We start from the raw sequence: 19,302 nt of genomic DNA on the forward strand, positions 1-19,302 counted from the left end.
GCTATTGCCAAAACCATAGCGTGCTCTACACAAATTGACAACAAGGCCCAGCAACACTCACACAGCTCATTGAAAACGAAGAGATAGAGCTGGTGCTTATATAGAAAACTTACTATTTATTCTAGTATCTTTGATACAGAGAAGCACTCAGCAGGCTAATAAAAGAGAAACATAAATAGCAGCCCAGCCATTAAATCTTTGTTCTTCAAACTGTCCTGCTTACAAAATAATGTCAGGACAATGGTGGCAAAATCATGGAAGTAACCAACCAATGACTGATTTATTTGACTTAAGGACTTCTTCACAAAATGGAACCCATACCCAGTAATGCTCATAAGCAATAACCATTGAGTAGATAGCCCAGAGACCTAGAGTAAAATAAAATACAAGTATTTTAAAAAGTAACAATAAAATGACTCCTAATGGTATTCTACTGTACTCATTGATCAATGCCTTATTCACCCATCATCAGAGAGGCTTCCTCCTACAGCAGATTGAACAAACACAAAGACCCACAGCCAGACATTTTACATACACACACACACACACACACACACACACACACACACACAAACAGAAAGAGAGAGAGAGAAAGGGAGAGAGGGAGAGACAGAGAGAAGGACACAGACAGAAAGACACACAGAGATAGAGAAAGAGAGAGAAAGAGAGACCTTGTGATGCCTCTATCAAATCCCTCCCCTCAGAGCTCACGGAACCCCACAGAAGATGAGGCAGAAAGAATGTGAAAAACAGAGGGGATGGAGGACACCAGAAAAACAAGGCATTCTAAAACAACAATGCAAAGCTCATATCAATTCATTGATGATGAAGTAGCAATCATGGGGCCTACACGTGTTCTGCACCAGATATTCTATGCATATAATACAGATTTTTGTTTAATATTTTTATAAGGTTCCTGAATGTGTGAACTAGTATATCTTTGATTCCTGTGCCTGCTTAGTCATTTTTTCTTTCTATTGGGTTGCCTAATGTGATAGTTTTTGTTTTATCTTATCTTATTGTATTATTTATTTTATTATGCTTTGTTGTTAGATCTTAGAAGCCTGTATTTTGTTTTGCTTCTTTTTTTTGTTTTGTTTTGTTTGTTTTTGTCTTTAGAGTCTATCGACTCCCTTCTTTATGGTTATTTTTAAATTTATTTATTATTTATTATAACTTGTTCACTTTGTATCCCTCATCTCATCCCAGACCCACCACCCTCTCTCATCTTCCCCTATGCCTCTTCCCTAGTTCCTTGATAGGGGAGGTCCTCCTCTGCATTCTATCTGACCTTAACCTATCTGGTCTCATCAGGACTGGCTGCATCCTCCCCCTGTATGGCCTGGTAAGTTTGCACCCCCCACCCCAAGGGGAAGTGATCAAAAAGCCAGCCACTGAATTCATGTCTGAGACATTCCCTATTCCCGTTACTAGGGATCCCACTTGGAGACTGAGCTTCCATGGGCTACAGCTGGGCAGGGGCTCTAAGTAATCTCTATGCACAGTCCTTGGCTGGAGTGTAGGTCTATGCAGGGCCTCCTGGGCCCAGATTTTTTGGCTCTGTTGGTCTCCTTGTGAAGTTCCTGTCCCCTCCAGGTCTTTCTGTCTCCCCTTGCTTCTGTAAGATTCCCTGCCCTCTGCCCAACATTTGTTTATGAGTTTCAACATCTGCTTCAATACCCTATTGGGTAGTCTTTCAGAGGCACTCTGTTGTAGGATCCTGTCTCAAAAATTTCTCTGTAGCTCTTATAGATATGTTCTTGCATGCCCATTTTTCTTTGACGTTTGTTACTATAACATATGTTTAATTAACTCTGGTCCTTATCTGAAAAATTCAAAATGTTAGAATCATCATTATAGATCCCATGGGCAAAGAATGAGTTATTGTTGAGACAGAGTTAATAATATTTAGTTTATCCTTAAATATATTCAAGGAAAAGTTTAAAATAATTGCCATCAATTTTCAGATATAAATTAGGTCTGAAGGTATTTCTTTTCACATTATCACAAATTTTCCAATAATAAACTGTAAACATAATTATGTAAAAATAATAAAGTCCCAACAGTTGGGTTTTGTAACTTAAAGAAATTTTCTATGTATCAATTGATTAAAATTGATTATAGCCACATACACAATTCTCATTGGATTTGAAATGAGATTCAAAATCATTTAATACATTATTTAAATCAGTCAAGAACATTTATAAAAGATTGAGCAGTGTAATATTCAATGTGAAGGCCATAATCATAGGACTGCATTGATATTATCAGATTCAATAATGTTCTCACAAATCAAAACTTAGAAACATGAGTCAATGCAAGCAAAACCACCAAAACTTATTACAAAAAAAGAAAAACAAAACTGAAAAACAAGCCCCCCAAAATCTTAATCTGCTCATTTAAAGTATGAAATTTGCAGGCAAATAGATGTAATTAGAAAAAATTATCCCATGTAGTTATCCCAGAGGCAGACACATGGTATATACTCACATACAAGTATATATTAGCCATATTACATAGAATAAACATACTAAAATCTACAGACCAAAAGAAGTTAAACAACAAGAAGGATCCTAGGGAAGATGCTTAATTCTCATTCAGAAGGAAGAACAGGATAGAGATTGGCAGTGGTAGAAGAGAACAGGAGCTCACCACACATGTCCTCTAAAGGACTCCAATCAGTTGTCTACTCCTCTTGGGTGTGTCTTCTTCTTCTTCTTCTTCTTCTTCTTCTTCTTCTTCTTCTTCTTCTTCTTCTTCTTCTTCTTCTTCTTCTTTATTAGGGCTTTTAAGTGAGCCTTTAAGTTGCTTGTATGAGATGTTTCAAATTTCTTCTTGAAGGCCCTTAGTGCTATGAATTTTCCTCTTAGCACTGCTTTCATTGTGTCCCCTAAGTGTGGGTATGTTGTGCCTTCATTTTCATTGAATTGTAGGAAGTCTTTGATTTCTTCCTTTATTTCTCCCTTGACCCAGCTGTCATTGAGTAGCAAGTTGTTCAGTTTCTATCGGTGTGTAAGCTTTTGCCATTTTTGTTGTTGTTGAGGTCCAGGTTTAGTCCATGGTGGTCAGATAGGACACAGGGATTATTTCAATCTTCTTGTATCTGTTGAGGCTTGCTTTGTGACTAACTATATGGTCTGTTTTGAAGAAGGTTCCATGAGGTGCTGAAAAGAAGGTAAATTCTCTTGTGTTTGGTTGAAAGGTTCTATAGATGTCTGTTAGGTTCATTTGATTCATGACCTCTGTCAGAGTCATTGTTTCTTTGTTTAATTTCTGTTTTGTTGACCTGTCCTTTGTTGAGAGTGGGGTGTTGAAGTCTTGTGAAAGAAGGGGGAGATAGAAAGACCTGGAAGGAACAGGAACTCCACAAGGATAGCAAAAGAACCAATAAATCTGGGGTCTTTTCTGAGACTAATACTCCAAACAAGGACCATGAATGGAGATAACCTAGAACCCCTACACAGAAGTATCCTATGGCAGCTCAGTGTCCAAGAGAGTTCCCTAATAATAGGAACAGGGACTGTCTCTGACATGAACTCAGTCCCAGGCTCTTTGATCAACTCCACCTGAGGGGAGGAGTATCTATTACCAGTCCACAGCAGAAGACATTATGCCAATCCTGATGAGACCTGATAGACTAGGGTCAGATGGAAGGGGAGGAGGACCACCCCTATCATTGGATGGGGGGAAGGGCATAGGAGAAAAAGAGGGAGGGAGGGTGGTATTGGGAGGGGGTAGGGGAGAGGCCTACAGCTAGGATACAAAGTGAATAAACTGTAATTAATATAAAAATAAAAATAAACAAATAACAAAATAAAACAATAACGACAACAAAAAGATTCCAACCAGTAGGGGATTGAGGAAGATGCAGAGACTCACAGTCAAACTTTAGACAGAGCACAGGGAGTCTTATGGAAGAAGGGAACATAAAAGGACCAGGAGAGGGGACAGGAGGACTTCCCCTATCAGTGAACTAAGGAAGCAGGATAGGGGAGTGATAGAGAAAGAGGGTGGGACCAAGAGGAGATGAGGAGGAGGCTACAACTGGGATACAAAGTGCATAAATTGTAAATAAAAAATAAAATATGCATTCCAGTCACTACATTATATACAGTTGTTTGCCAACCATGTATTCTGAAAATATCACACATCGGTAAAGGTGTTTGGTATTTAAAAAATCATTAAAATGCTTAAATTATAATCATAATGATACTTTAATTAACTATCCATTCAACCTGTTTAAAATATACCTATGTCCACAATTTTACCAGCGTTCTAAGAATACAACGTTGATGTTTTAGTATTTGTTGTTCTATTATTTTCCTATAAGTTGTCATTTCTACAGAATAAAAAAAGACTTCCCTAATTATCTTTTTATTCTGGCATTTATCCTAAGATTGACACAATTGACTTAATATATTTTTTATCTATTATTCTTAATTTATTTTTTAAAATTCTTTATTAATTATGCTTTATTCACTTTGTATCCCCCCTGTGGTTCCCTCCCTCCTCCCGTCCTAATCCCTCCCTTCCTCTACCCTCTGCATGTATGCCCCTCCCCAAGTCCACTGATAGGGGAGGTCTTCTTTTCCATCCTTCTGATCCTAGTCAATTAGGTCTTATCAGTAGTGGCTACATTGTCTTCTTCTGTGGCCTAGTAATGCTGCTTCCCCCTCAGGGGGAGGTAATTAAAGAGAGAGTGCAGGAAATCTTATGAAAGAAGTGGGAAACATTAAGATCTGGAGAGGACAGGAACTCCACAAGGAAAGCAACAGAACCAAAAAATCTGAGCACAGGGGTCTTTCCTGAGACTGATACTCCAACCAAGGACTATGCATGGAGATAACCTAAGACCCCTGCACAGATGTAGCCCATGGCAGTTCAGTATCCAAGTGGGTTCCATTGTAATAGAAACAGGGACTGTCTCTGAAATGGACTTAATATTTTTTAATTCAGTTTCATTTTTCATCTTTCTGTTCTTCTCCCTCTCTTTCTTCCTCCTCAGTTTTCACAAGTTTTTCCTAGAAGAGGGCTAAAGTTTTGCTTTGTTTTTAATGAACTTTATTAATGGTAGAAATTTGATTAATATTTAAATGAAAGTATCTTAAGTTTCAGTGGCATAAGTAAAACGCCCCTTCTTAAGAGTCCAATATCACATATTTAGGTTGGTAAGCTGTTTTAATGATTCCAGCTTTTTGTACCCACAGTGTCTGTCAACTTTGACTTATAATCTAAATTTTTCCTGGGCTAGTCATTTTTTTTTTCAATGATCTACAGAGGAATGTAAATCTTGCCTAAAATGACTTAGAGAATTCAGATGGGGCTGAGAATTCAATTGACACAAAACAGAAAAGTATATAAATTTTAGAGTGTTTGTAAGGTTGTAGAAAATGTGTGGTTTTAACATGACAAATGAGTCCTCTGAACGAAACAAGAACTCAAAGTAGTGTCAATATTTTACCCTAACCAAGGACCATGCATGGAGAGGATCTAAAACCTCTGCTCAGATGTAACCCATAGACTCAGTCTCCAAGTGGGTGTCCTAGTAAGGGGAGCAGGGGCTGTCACTGGCATGATCTCGGTGGCAGACTCTCCAATTACCTACCCTTGGGGAGTGTAGCCTTGCCAGGCTACAGAGGAAAATAATGCAACCAGTCCTGATGAGATCTGATAGGCTGGGGTTAGATGGAAGGGGAGGAGACTGCTCCTATCAGTGAACTAGGGGAGGGACATAGGAGGAGAAAGGGAGGGAGGGAGGGTGGGATTGGGAGGAGACATGGGAGGGGGCCAAAGCCGGGATAAAAATGAATAAATTGTGATAAATAATAATAATTAAAATTTTAATGTTTCCACGTTACCTGGAATAGAAAGCTAACTTCAAGAATACAAGAAAACTCTCTGAGAGGCTGAGGAAAGGTAAATATTATTACAACAGGTCTGTTTGCATAGAGCTTCCTGGGCTTTGCGTGCAGCGTAACAATCTGACTTACTTCAAACGGCATCCTTCACATAAGAGTGTTCATCTTATGTCTCTAGATTGAAATGCCTCCTTTTTTGTACTTATACTTTGTTCAAGTACCATGAACTCATGATAATTCAATTGCCAAAGTGACATGTTCTAGGGTGACAAATTCTGCCAATCTCTAGGCACCAAAAAAGGAAAACATGAGTAAAGATCTCCAACAAGAGCTTATTGGACAGGACTGGAAAGTGTTACCATACTCTGCTGTTCCACTAGAGACGAGTCACATCAAAACATGGACCAGGTTACATGTAAGATGAAGAAATCGTGTTCTTTATTACTTATAAGCCACCATCTAGTGTTTGCCCAATGTACAATTGACCCATTTCATATTTTCTGCCTAGATACAATTACTTTTCTTATGACGATTTTAATGACTGTCTGTCTTCAACTACACCCTTGAATAGGGACTGATTCCTTATAGTCTCATTTTATGGGACCTGAGTTTGTCTCTCCCCCCACGTCAGCTCCTCACTTGACTTCATAAATCTCAGGCCTCCAGACTTTTTTCTTCTCATGGATACACTACATCACATCAATAAGCTTTTTCTTTCTCCAAAATCTTACGACCTTTTTGAGTTTAGTATTGCACCATAGCATTAGTAATTAAAGAATATGTATTTATGTACAGTAGTTCATTCTATTTTTTTCCTGTTTTATGTGGACACCATTTTATGCAATTTTAAAAAAATTAATATGTCTTTGGACTTTTAAAAACAATACAGTCTTCTGGTTGCTATTAACTATTTTCTAACTTCCATTCTTCTCTTCTTCTATCTATCTATCTATCTATCTATCTATCTATCTATCTATCTATCTACTTATCATCTATTTGTGTGGTTGTTCATTTGTTTTAAATAGAGTCTCACTATTGCCTAGTCTTTCCTGGAATGACACTTGTTATCTTCCTGATTTAGCCTCCAAGTACAAGTTAAAACAGTACACAACCTAGTTTGATCCATTAAATATTTTAATTATTTAAGTGTTTTATTTCTGTATAACAAGGAAAATGAAATGAAAGTTGATTATGAATTATCTTTTTAAAACTTAATAAAATATCATTAAATTCATAAATATCCTTAAAATATTTCCTGTAAGTATCATTTAACTTTCAGTGTTAACCATAAAAGAACAAAGATCAGTGACAACATATATAAGGTAGTGCTATATTGAAATGTATTAATAAGTTATTTTTTAAAGCATCAATTTTGTGATATTTAGTGACAGGCCGTGTGTTTTAGCTCCTTTTTGGTGTGGCACAAACTGGTAATGGAAAATACTTTGGGGGAAAAGATTTACTTAACTCAGCCTTGCATATCACTGAGAAAAATCAAACCAAGAATATAAGCAGACTGAAAGCCAAAACCATAGAGGATGTTGCTTTTTGTTTTGCGTAAAATGTTAGGATTAGCTTACATTTTTATACAGCACAGGACCACTGGCCTAGGGATGGTACCACTTACAGTATTCTGGAACTTCCTACAGCAATTAGCATTCAAGGCAATTCCCCAAATACATGCCCACAGGCCAGACTGACCTAAACAAACAGTCAACTAAAGCTCTTTTCTCTGACTTCTCTAGGTTGTGTTGACAGTCATAACCAACAAGGTCACCATCTGATCATGAACTGAAACAGTATTTTCACCACTAATGTTCTCCACTGTGAATGCTGTTACCACGTACAACTACAAACAGAAATGAATATAAATAGTAACATTCAAGTTTACTCATATTAAAGAAATGAGATACATCTTTGATTTTCTTTTTATAGAACAGATTAAACTGCTTCACTTGTTTGTTTCATTGCTTGCTTCTTTGAGTAAACACTGGTATTATTTAAATGTGACTATCAAGATGGGGAAAGATACTTGATTGAATTCATTTATATAATTTCTGAAGAAATTCTAAATACAGACTCTTTTGTAAGAATTTAGCAGAATGATGCACATGATATATATTCATTCAAAAGTGGTTATTATACATATAATATAGGATAAATATACTAAAATCTATACACCTAAAGAAGCTAAACAAAAAGAAAGACCCTAGGGAAGATGCTCAATCTTATTTCAAAAAGACAAACAAAGCAGACATTGGAAGCAGGAGAAAACAGAGAACAGGACAGGATTCTACCACAGATAGTCTCTGAAAGACACCACTGATAGAGGTATCAGAGCAGAGGCTGAGACTCATAGCCAAATTTTGGGCAGAATATACAGAATTTTATGAAAGAAAGGGGAGATACAAAGACCTGGAGGGGACAGACACACCAAAAAACAAAAACAAAACAAAGCAAACAAAACAAAACACTGAGCCCTGGGGCCCCCTGCAGAGACTGATACCCCAACCAAAGACTATGCATGGAAATGATCTAAAACCCCTGCTCAGATGTGGTCTGTAGACTAAGTCTCCAAGTGGGCACCTTAGTAAGGTGAGCAGGGCCTGTCTCTGGTATGAATTCAGTGGCAGGCACTCTGATCACCTCCCCCCCCCAGGGGGGTGCAGCCTTGCAAGGTCACAGAGAAAGAAAATGCATCCAGTCCTAATGATACCTGATAGGCTAGGGTCAAATAGAATGGGTGGAGGTCCTTCCCAAATACTGGACTAGGAGAGGGGCAAAGAGAAAGAAGAGGGAAAGAGAGTGGGATTGGGGGGAGATGACGAGGTGGGCCACAGCCTAGATACAAAGAGAATTCACTGTACTAAATACTAATAATTAATAAAAAAGGAAAGGAAAAAAGAACCTAATTACTACCCTGTAACTGGTATATCATTAACATTTGTCAAGATTTTAAATTACCTAAAAATAAATTTGTGAAATATCTCTTTTAGGATTAAAAATCATGCATTCTTCTCAAGCTACATGTGCACCAGGGCTAATAGTTTCTGCCATCAAACCAAACTATAGAAATAAGTTGTCAAATACAGAAGATGACATCAAGGCTAAACGGTGGACAACTGGTTCACACTCAAAAGAAAACATTAGAAGGGCTATGTGTTGAATTAAGTTCAAAATAAGCAAATACTTAAGATGATGCACTGTTTCAAAGTATCTTGTAAATATCAAATAACACATATATGATAAGTAAAATATAATGCTAACATTTCAAGAAGATGGCTAGGAAACACTGAGGAAATAATTCATGCCCTATTAAGTTGGTCCATTAGACCTTCATCTCTAAAGTCCGGTGGTTTATATTTGTTTATTTCTATTATCCTCTCAACTGACTCACCCACATGAATTGACTTTCATTTATGAAAGATCATAAAAATAAACATAGTGAAATGAATCTAATTTGACTATCATAATTTGACAATCTAATTTGACCATCACACACTTAACGGCTTTCTAAAAAGTCCAGTCTATTACTTTTTCTCACATTTGCTCTCAGGAAGATCTCAAAGGCATGAGAAAGGTTGAAAATAAAGTGGAGAAGATGGCAATTTGCATTCATATATAATTTACGTAATATATATATAATTTTTAAAATATCTTGCGGGATTAACATAAAAATCAAGTTTTCTGAGTTAGGAAAAGAAGACAATGAAATGTTGTGATGGGCTGGAAAGAATCTGAAGCCAAACACAAATGAAATGTTACATGAGGCATACAGTGCTGATTAGCAGAAATTGGGAATGGAGTGCAGGAGGAAATCAAAATTTTGAAGCAATAGCTAGTTTCATCTCTTTTTTTACATACTACATCCTTACTATGTTTGTGAAATGTAGATGTTTAGAGTTGGTACACATTTTTTAATGGAATGTTGCTTAGAATCTATAACATGTATATACGTATTTCATGTATGATGTTTAGCAGCATATTTAAAAAATCAGTCTTACCAATATTTAAATTGATTTAGGCAAATCTAAGAAGAATTGTTATTATAAAGCAGTCTTATTGGCCAGTTCCATAGGTAGACTATGTTTACATCCTGAGGATCTGTCTCCTTTAAGGGCTCTCTCTCTTTCTCTCCCTTTCTCTTTCCCTCACTCCTCTCTCTTTCTTACTGTCTTCTTCTCTCCTCTACTCCTAGAATTTAGTTATATTACCTTACTCCGTGAACAATAGAATCTGGCTTGAGTAATGCTAGAATATGATAAAGTCATAGGGCTCAAGAATAAAATAGAGAAAAGAGGTAATTAAAGACGGATCAAAAAATGATACAATGAATGCAATTATTTCAAACACTGACTTAATCTTTGATATTCTGCAGGCAAAATACTTTCCCAATTTCCGTTAAAGTGAATATAAGCAAATCTCAGTGTCCTCATGCTGGTAGCATTCATTCTTTCTCTGCACTCTCCTACTGGTCACAAACTGGTTGGGTATGAGAAAAGTTGATTTGCAGATGACACTGAATTGGCACGAATAATTAAACATAGGGAAAATTTCAATGAGGTATCAGTAAAGGAAGCAGACTGAGACATATAGGCATATGAACCTACAGAAAATTACTTAGATGAGATACAGATGCATTAATGTAGATGTGGCAGTCATTTTCCAATACTAATTTTGTTGAAACACCCTCTTTGTGTCATAGTGGTCTGCTGAACTCAATTGTGCTGTGTTTTATACTTGAAAGTGCTCATTTGGGACCATTTAAATAAGCATCCTCACATTAGTAAATGGACATTTCCAGATTGTAAGCTGTTTTGTGAAAGATAGGGAGTCAATTAGGGAATGTGAGGACCTAGGAGAGTTCCATTTATTACTGCAAACTGAGCAAGTTTGGTCCACTTAGACTATGCTCAGTTTATTTCAAACTTTCTTCTATAGTAGCTCACCTTACTCTAGCATTTTTACTTTATAAGTTTATATTGTCTTTTACTTGTTATATCACTGAAATGAAAATACCTATTTCTGCTGTTTGAAGAAAAAGGTTTTCTGTTTTTATATCCATGTTCTACTTTTTGTGTTTTTGTTTAAAAGTGAGAGACAAACATATATCAGCCTGAGATTATGCTGTATCAAAGTCACCCATGTTACCATTTTTCACTTGTGTCTACTTTCCCACTGTAAGGTATACAGGAATTACCAAACAAAACTATCCTCTCCTATGGCTACAACGCTTTACTCTATAATGCCTTACAAAGAATCTGCTTAATGTTTTTGTTTCTGATGTTTGTTTTGTTTTTGTTTTTTATGTAGAAAAGTATATACTCTAACAGTTAAGAAGGGTATTAGAGTGGATAAATCCAGCCATAGACCCCTGTCATAAGCACAGATTCACTGTGCTTGCTTGTAATAGCTACACTTCTGCATGACAGAAGGAGTTCACTTCAGTGGCGGGAAGATTTGTGAGTAGTCCATTGTGTTTCACTACAATGGTTATGAGGTCACAAGGTAATATGAAGTTTTCATCATTGCTATAAATTTATAGAACCATCATCTACACCATCCGTTGATGACAATAACATCATTCTGAGTATCCTGACCAGTTCATGTACCTAACCTAAACGTGTAAAAAGGAGCACAAGTTATCAAGCTAGAAGGCTGTGGCACACAAACTCAGTGGACTTCAGTACCAAACGAAGGTGTTTGAGTAAGCACCAAATAAAGGGTCTTCAGAAATGAACACAGCCTTAGTAAGATCCACTTGCCAATCACTCACTCCTTTTGCCCTAAGACAAGCTTTATAATAAGCACTTGAAACTGATATTATCATTCTGTTTCGAAGCTTAGAAATTAAAGGCACTAAAGCATTAATTGCCTTATCTGGAGAGGTACACATAGCAAGAGGCTTAATTGAGATTTTTCCTCAAATGTATTTCATTCCTAGAATTTATTTCTACCCTACTTTGCTAAAATTTAAACTCATGTGAGTTGGTTCTGATCAGTTAAACATACTCAAGAAGTGTGCTCATGTATCTGCATTACCTAATATTTAATTGATGCACATATTGTCTCTTTTACTATGACTTCTTGTCCTAGTGACACCTTTTATATTTGTACAATGGATTAATTTGATTCTTTGCCTGATACAGAAACAATGCAAAATCTTCATTTATAAGCAGTAGATATGCTTCTTTTTTACATATTAAGTAATCTTAAACCATGAATTTCAAACCTCTGCAATTTACCTTTATGTGTTGCCTTCTCTTTATATTTAAAGCTATTTACTGAGGATGTGTTGTTTTCAAATTTTCTGCTATTCATTGGGGTATTGCATATTTTGAATAATAAACTCAATATCCTCAATATCGATTGTTCCTGTGGGTTATAGGGATGGTTCTTAAAATTATGAATCGATATCTTCCACTTCATTTTCTCCTCCAGTGCCATTTGGCTGTACACATTTTAGTATAAACAGCCACAGGCTGGTTATAAATCATTCTATCTTCCCACTGACAGTCTGCAACTAGGTTGGTAGATTTCCCCAAGGGAAAGGAAAGCAGGGCAAATATCGGTCATGTTGTGAATTCCACCTGCAAGTGCTTACAGCTGGAATGTGCCGGTTTTTCACTGAACAGAAGGAAATGTCCACAGAGAGCAATTTTAAAAGATGCAATTCAATTTTAAATGTACCTATGCATTTCTGCTTAGGGACACTAAATTAAATTACCATTTAAAGTTAACATAGATAACTTATTAATGGCTTGAAGGCCATCATCACTTGAGTGGCTTAAGATCAGTCCACGAATATTTAAATTTAAGAAAATTTGTGTACATATTTGTGTGTGGAGACATGATTAAACATGCCTTTCCCATCTCACGTGCTGAGACTATTTTGTCAATGCCCCATGAGAGCAGGATATAACAGTGATAGAAACCAAGTCTATAATTTACAAGTGTTGATGAACATTCTAAATATACTATCCAGTTGTGGCAAATCTTAATTTTTTTCTAAGTATTTCCACATCGCTATTCCAACCACCTAAGTATGTTTCATAGGTGAGGTATATATTTATCTCCATGATTCTTCCCAGAGTCAACCTCTGAGAGGCAATTTTAGATAATGGACATAAATATTCATTTAAAAATGTTCTCTAGAGAAGTTACTGATAAAAGGAGGATTCTTTCAACTTCATCTCAACATAACCATGTTATGAGTAACCTATCCCAATATGATGATCTATTATTATAGAAATCAGTGTGTGTATGTGTTACTTAAGAAATATTCAACCCATTCTAACACACCACAGAACACCACTTTCCTCTGACAGAAAATGGATAGAAATTTACTATCTAAATAAATGCAGAACATGGTAAACTGATTATGAATATCTAGATTCTCATTTTTGTTCACTGTCTGGAGTAAGCTTGAGGCAATTGTTTTTCTTCTAAAAGGGTGAACTTTTTATCTTTAAGATGCAGATAAAGTTGCACTCACTAAATATGCAAAGTATAGAATGACTGACACCAGAAAAAGTCAGTTCTCAATAACCCCTTTATACTATCAGTACATTTCAACATCATATTTGTAGATGAACAAAAATTAAATGTGATCTTGTTTGTTCGGTTTGTTTATGCTGTTTATTTTAATCTCTTCTTCAATGAAGGCTTTCGACTGTCAAGGGCCATCATGTGGATGCTTAGTATCAAAGTTCCACAGTTTCTCAGAGGCAGATGGTAAATCCGTCAGCAGTAGCATTCAGAACAGCATCCCAGATGCTTTAAAGCTCAGTGTGTGAAGCTGTTCCTCCCACGAAGAGTACCGTTGGGCAATATTCCAAAGAAAGGTCCCCAAGGCAATTAGCTGCTTCTGAATTCAACTCTGCCTGTCTAGGAAGGCAAATGAATGCAGCTTGTTTGGCTATATACCAGTTCCATGCAAAGAGCATGCTCCTCATTTATAACCAAACCAGACTTCCATAGTTCAGCCCAGCGGCATTCTAACAAGAAATCTGCGTGATCTTTATCATTCATAGAAAAAAACTTACATTGCTTTATACTTATTAGTGCCCCCTGTCAATAAAGTAAAACATTAGGCTTAATGATCGTTTATCCACAATTATTTTGCACATGCATAATTACTTTTAGTGATCTATAATAAAATCAATATTTATGAGTCCCTAGATGCCATTTTAAACAATGGCAAATACAGTAAGCAGTGGAGACCTGCTTGTAAGAGCTGGGGGAAATCGTCATGACTTTGTTTAATATGGCTGGGATACGCTATAAAACAATTAATGAAGTGGAAAACAATGTCGTTCAATCAAGATAAAAATTCAATATTCATGCTTTATGAACTTTTTTTCTATAGCTACGGGTTTATATTTTAAGATGCACTGTCTGGATTAGTGTTCTGAAAGCTTCTGGAATATTCTTTGTATACTACAATATATCAAGAACTATTCTAGGCAGTTTTATAGATTTCTAGTAGCTATCAAACTCAGGCACAATCAGGGACATATCAAATTTACAGGATTTACTGAGTAGTACAAGGTACTTAAATTCTGGAAGTTTTGTTCTTTTGCCTATATCACAGACAGAGGAAAATAAGTTTGTTTGGTTCTAATTATACTCCAACCAAGTACCATGCATGGAGATAACCTAAGACCCCTGCACAGATGTAGCCCATGGCAGTTCAGTATCCAAGTGGGTTCCATTATATTAGGAACAGGGTCTGTCTCAGAAATAAACTGATTGGCCTGCTCTTTAATTACCTCCCCCTTAGGGGGAAGCAGCATTACCAGGCCACAGAAGAGGACAATGCAGCCACTCCTGATAAGACCTAATTGACTAGGATCAGAAGGAAGGAAAAGAAGTCCTCCCCTATCAGTGGACTTGGGGAGGGGCATGCATGCAGAAAGGGAAGGAAGGAAGGGATTGGGAGGGGAGGAGGGAGAAAACCACAGGGGGGATACAAAGTGAATAAAGTAATTAATAAAGAATTTTTTAAAAAAGTTTCACATTCTGGAAGGAAAAGGATTACTTTTTTTCTTGAACAATCAAGACAAATCGCCCATGCAGAAATGCAGGCAGAGGTAGAAAGACTGACAGCTTCACAACTCGATAGTGCTGATTTCAGGAGTTTGTTCTCATCTGTGAAGAGGTGATGCTTGTCTTAGAAGGGTGTGGCAAGAATTTAAAAGAATAAATAAGAGATAAATAATATGGCGAATACTTTAATAATAAAATACTTTAATAAAATTCAGGAAATTTAACTCAGTTGGATTCAATTTAGTAGACAGCAGAAGTGTCACTCAACCTGTATCTGTCAGAGGTTTTCAGGAAAAAAAAACATAAAGGCTAATCATAAACTTAAAAATGTGAATACTTAATACACATATCATAGATTATCCACTATTGTACCATAAAAATATTGTCAAAAAGAGTAAAAAAAAATACAGTAACTCTTAGAATCCTTAATTTTAACATACATTATTTCATTGTGTGTTTTCAGAATGGAAGACAATTTTAAAAGATATATAAAATTATAGCTTTTCTTTTTGATCTATATTTTTATACATTTATTTTACATTTTATACATTTATTTTATAATGAAGACATATTACTTGGAATCCCATCCACAGACATAATCTAAGCAATGATATCCTCAGGCTTGATTTCATTTTTCTAAATATGCTTCTTCATTATGATTGCTTCATTGTATCTTGAAAACCAAAACATTTTAAAAAGTTTAATTTTTCACTGCAAGCTCTTTGGATGTGTTAATGATCATCATTTGCAAACACACGCACACACAAAAAAAATATGAAAGTAGAGTGTAAGAGTAGCTCTTGGCTTGTGGGAAGGAGGAAATAGAGAATTGCTTAATTATAAAAGTCAGTGTTATCTGTTGCTGTGCATGGCACATTTTTTTTTGAATTTTACATAGGGTTTCTGCAAAATAGTACTTAACATTCATACTTTTTATCAACTGTTAGAGATTTGGTGTATCATATTTTAGGGTACATTTCAGAATGTGCACTTTTAGAATGTAATTTAGTAAAAGGTCCATTGAATCACACAGTGACACTGATCCCATAATAATTAACCCCTTGACAATTATGATACATGAATGATGCTAACATCACACTCACTCATTTGGTAATAGATTGCTCTACCACAGAGAATGTTGAAAAGCCAAGTAGCATGTGTGAAATGATATTTACAGAACAGATTCTTGGAATATCTGTTCTCATATAGATGGTAAATTTGCAGTAGTAAATGTCCCCTGGATATCAACAATCTAACACATTTTACTTATTCAATTTATATTCATTACCCAGACATGAATTGGTCTGTGTTGTTACAATCACTCAGAGGCATGGTGGACAGAACATTCTGAAGTCACATTAGCAGTGATAGAGAATATGGATATTCACACCTTGAAAAAGAATTCTATTTATATTTTAGAGCAGAGGGGAAAATGGTCATGTATAAATCAAGTGGACATTCAACTGGACTGTGAATCCACAAGGAAGATGGACAGACTGGTAATTGTTTTCAAGACTCACTTTGTTGGCCAGGCTACCCTGGAGCTCATAGAAATCCAACTGCCTCTGCCTCCCAAGTGCTGGGATTAAAGGCATGCTCCACCAGTTTTTTAAACTCTACAAGCCTTAGGTTTAACAGCTCACAGAATCTTCCTACCTTTTTTCCCCAGGAATCAGTTAAGAGTAACCATAATGATTTAGAGTATAAACACATGATTGTATAATTAAAATATAATACATTTTTATATTCTGAAATAAGTAAATTTATAAAAATCAATATTCTGCCATTAATTCAACCCATATCATATTAGCTCCTTTTCCAAAGAATGAAGGGTAGGAACTGAAATGTAGTATCTGGCATGGACAATTTAACAGTTATTTTTATAATCAAATAGCCAGTAAACATTGGATAAGTTTGCATATAATACAATGGAGAGGAGAAAAAAGGATTTAATCAGGTAAGAAGCGAGCAAGAATTTGTTTTTAAATATTTTTGAAAAGATCTTAAGTGAGGTAACCCAGAAGCAGAAAGACACACATGGTTTGTACTCACCCGTAAGTGTTTATTAGACATAGAATATAAGACAAAGATACTAAAATCTATACTCCTAAATAAGCTGAACAACAAGAAAGACCCTAGGGAAGATGCTCAACCCTTATTCAGAAGGACAAACACGACAAATACTGTAAGCAGGAGAAGAGAGACAACACAACAGGAGCCTACCACAAATGGTCTCTGAAAGACTCTACTGATTGAGGGATGAAGGCAGAGGCTGAGACTCATAACCAAACTTTGGGCAGAGTGCATGGAATTTTATGAAAGAACAGGGAGATAGAAAACCTGGAGGGAACCAGATCTCCAAAAGGAGAACAAAAGAACGAGAAACAACTGGGCTCTGGGGGCCCTGCAGAGACCATGCATGGAGAGGACCTAAAACCACTTCCAGATGTAACCTGTAAACTCAGTCTCCAAGTGTGTTCCCTAGTAAGGGAAGCAGGGGCTTTCTCTGGCATAAACTCAGTGGTTAGCTCTCTAATTATCTTCCCCTGGGGGGTGCAGTCTTGCCAGGCCACAGAGGAATACAATGCAGCAAGTCCTGATGAGACCTGATGGGTTAGGGTCAGATAGAAAAGGAGGATTGACTGAGTGGGGGGCATGGGAGGAGAAGTAGGAGGAAAGGAGGGATTAGAAGGAGACAGGCCACAGCTGGGATACAAAGTAAATAATTTTTTTTTCTAAGAAAGCTTATGAAACTCGTATTTATTCATTATTATAAATTTCTTTTTTTATATTCCAAAATTATTGTTTTCTTTATTTATTTTTTATTAGTTAAATTTTATTAACTCTGTATCCCAGCTGTATCCCGCTACCTCATTCCTTCCCAAACCCTCCCTCCCTCACTCCCTCATCTCCTCCCTGCCCCTTTCCAAGTCCACTGATTGGGGATGACCTCCTCCTCTTTCATCTGACCCTGTTTTATCAGGTATCTTCAGGACTGGCTGCAAAGTCCTCATATGTGGCCTAACAGAACTCCTCCTCCCTTGGGGGTAGGGAGGTCAAAGAGCCTGCCATTGAGTTCCTGTCAGAAATAGTCCCTGTTCCCCTTACTATGGGAAACCAATTGGTTACTGAGCTACCACGGGCTTCATCAGAGCAGAGGTTCTAGGTTATATCCATACATGGTCCTTGGTGGAGTGTCAGTCTCAGAAAAGACCCCTGCGCCAAGATATATTTGGTCCTTGTGGAGCTCCTATCCTTTCCCCATCAGACTAACTCCCCTTCTTTCTTATGATTCCCTGTACTCTGCCGAAGGTTTGGTTATGAGTCTTACTATCTGCTTTGATACACTGCTAGGTAGAGTCTTTCAGGGGCCATCTGCGGTAGGCTCCTGTCCTGTTACTTGTTTTCTCCTATGTCCAATGCACATTCCATTTGTCTTTCTAAGAGAGGATTGATCATCTTACCCCAGGTCCTCTTTCTTGTTTATCTGCTTTAGGTGTATAGGTTTCATTATGTTTATCATATCTTATAAGACTATATAAGTGAGTATATACCATGTGTGTCTTTCTGCTCCTGGGATACCTCACTCAGGATGATCTTTTCTAGATCCCACCATTTGCCTGCAAATTTCATAATTTCCTTGTCTTTAATTGCTGAGTAGTATTCCATCGTGTAAAAGTACCACAATTTCTGTATCCATTCCTCAACTGAGGGACATTTGGGTTGTTTCCAACTTCTGGCTATTACAAATAAAGCTGTTATGAACAGAGTTGAACAAATGTCCTTGTTGTGTACTTGAGCATATTTTGGATATATGCCTATGAGTGGTATACCTAGATCTTGAGGAAATACTGTGTCTAATTGTCTGAGAAAGAGACGGATTGACTTCCAAAGTGGTTGTACCAGTTTACATTCTCACCAGCAATGGAGGAGAGTTCCTCTTTCTCCACAACCTCTCCAGCATCTGTTGCCACTTGAGTTATTCATCTTAGCCATTCTGATGGGTGTAAGGTAAAATCTCAGGGTCATTGTGATTTGCATCACCCTAATGACTAAGGATGTTGAACATCTCTTTAAGTGTTTCTCTGCCATTCTATATTCCTCTACAGAGAATCCTCTGTCTAGCTTTGTACCCCATTTTTTAATTGGATTACTTGATTTATTGCTTTTTAACTTCTTTAGTTCTTTATATATGCTGGATATCAGCCATCTGTCAGATATAGGGTTGATACTTCTCTCAAAGAAAAAGTAAAAGCAGAAAATCCTAAACACAAAATATCCAAGAAATCAAGGATGCCATGAAAAGACGAAAGCTAAGAATAATAGGAATTGATGAAAAAGAAGACTCCAGGCTCCAAAGCCCAGAAAATATTTTCAAGAAAATCATAGAAGAAAA

This window comes from Meriones unguiculatus, chromosome 2 (genome assembly GCF_030254825.1).
Source record: "Meriones unguiculatus strain TT.TT164.6M chromosome 2, Bangor_MerUng_6.1, whole genome shotgun sequence".
Classification (NCBI taxonomy): domain Eukaryota; kingdom Metazoa; phylum Chordata; class Mammalia; order Rodentia; family Muridae; genus Meriones; species Meriones unguiculatus.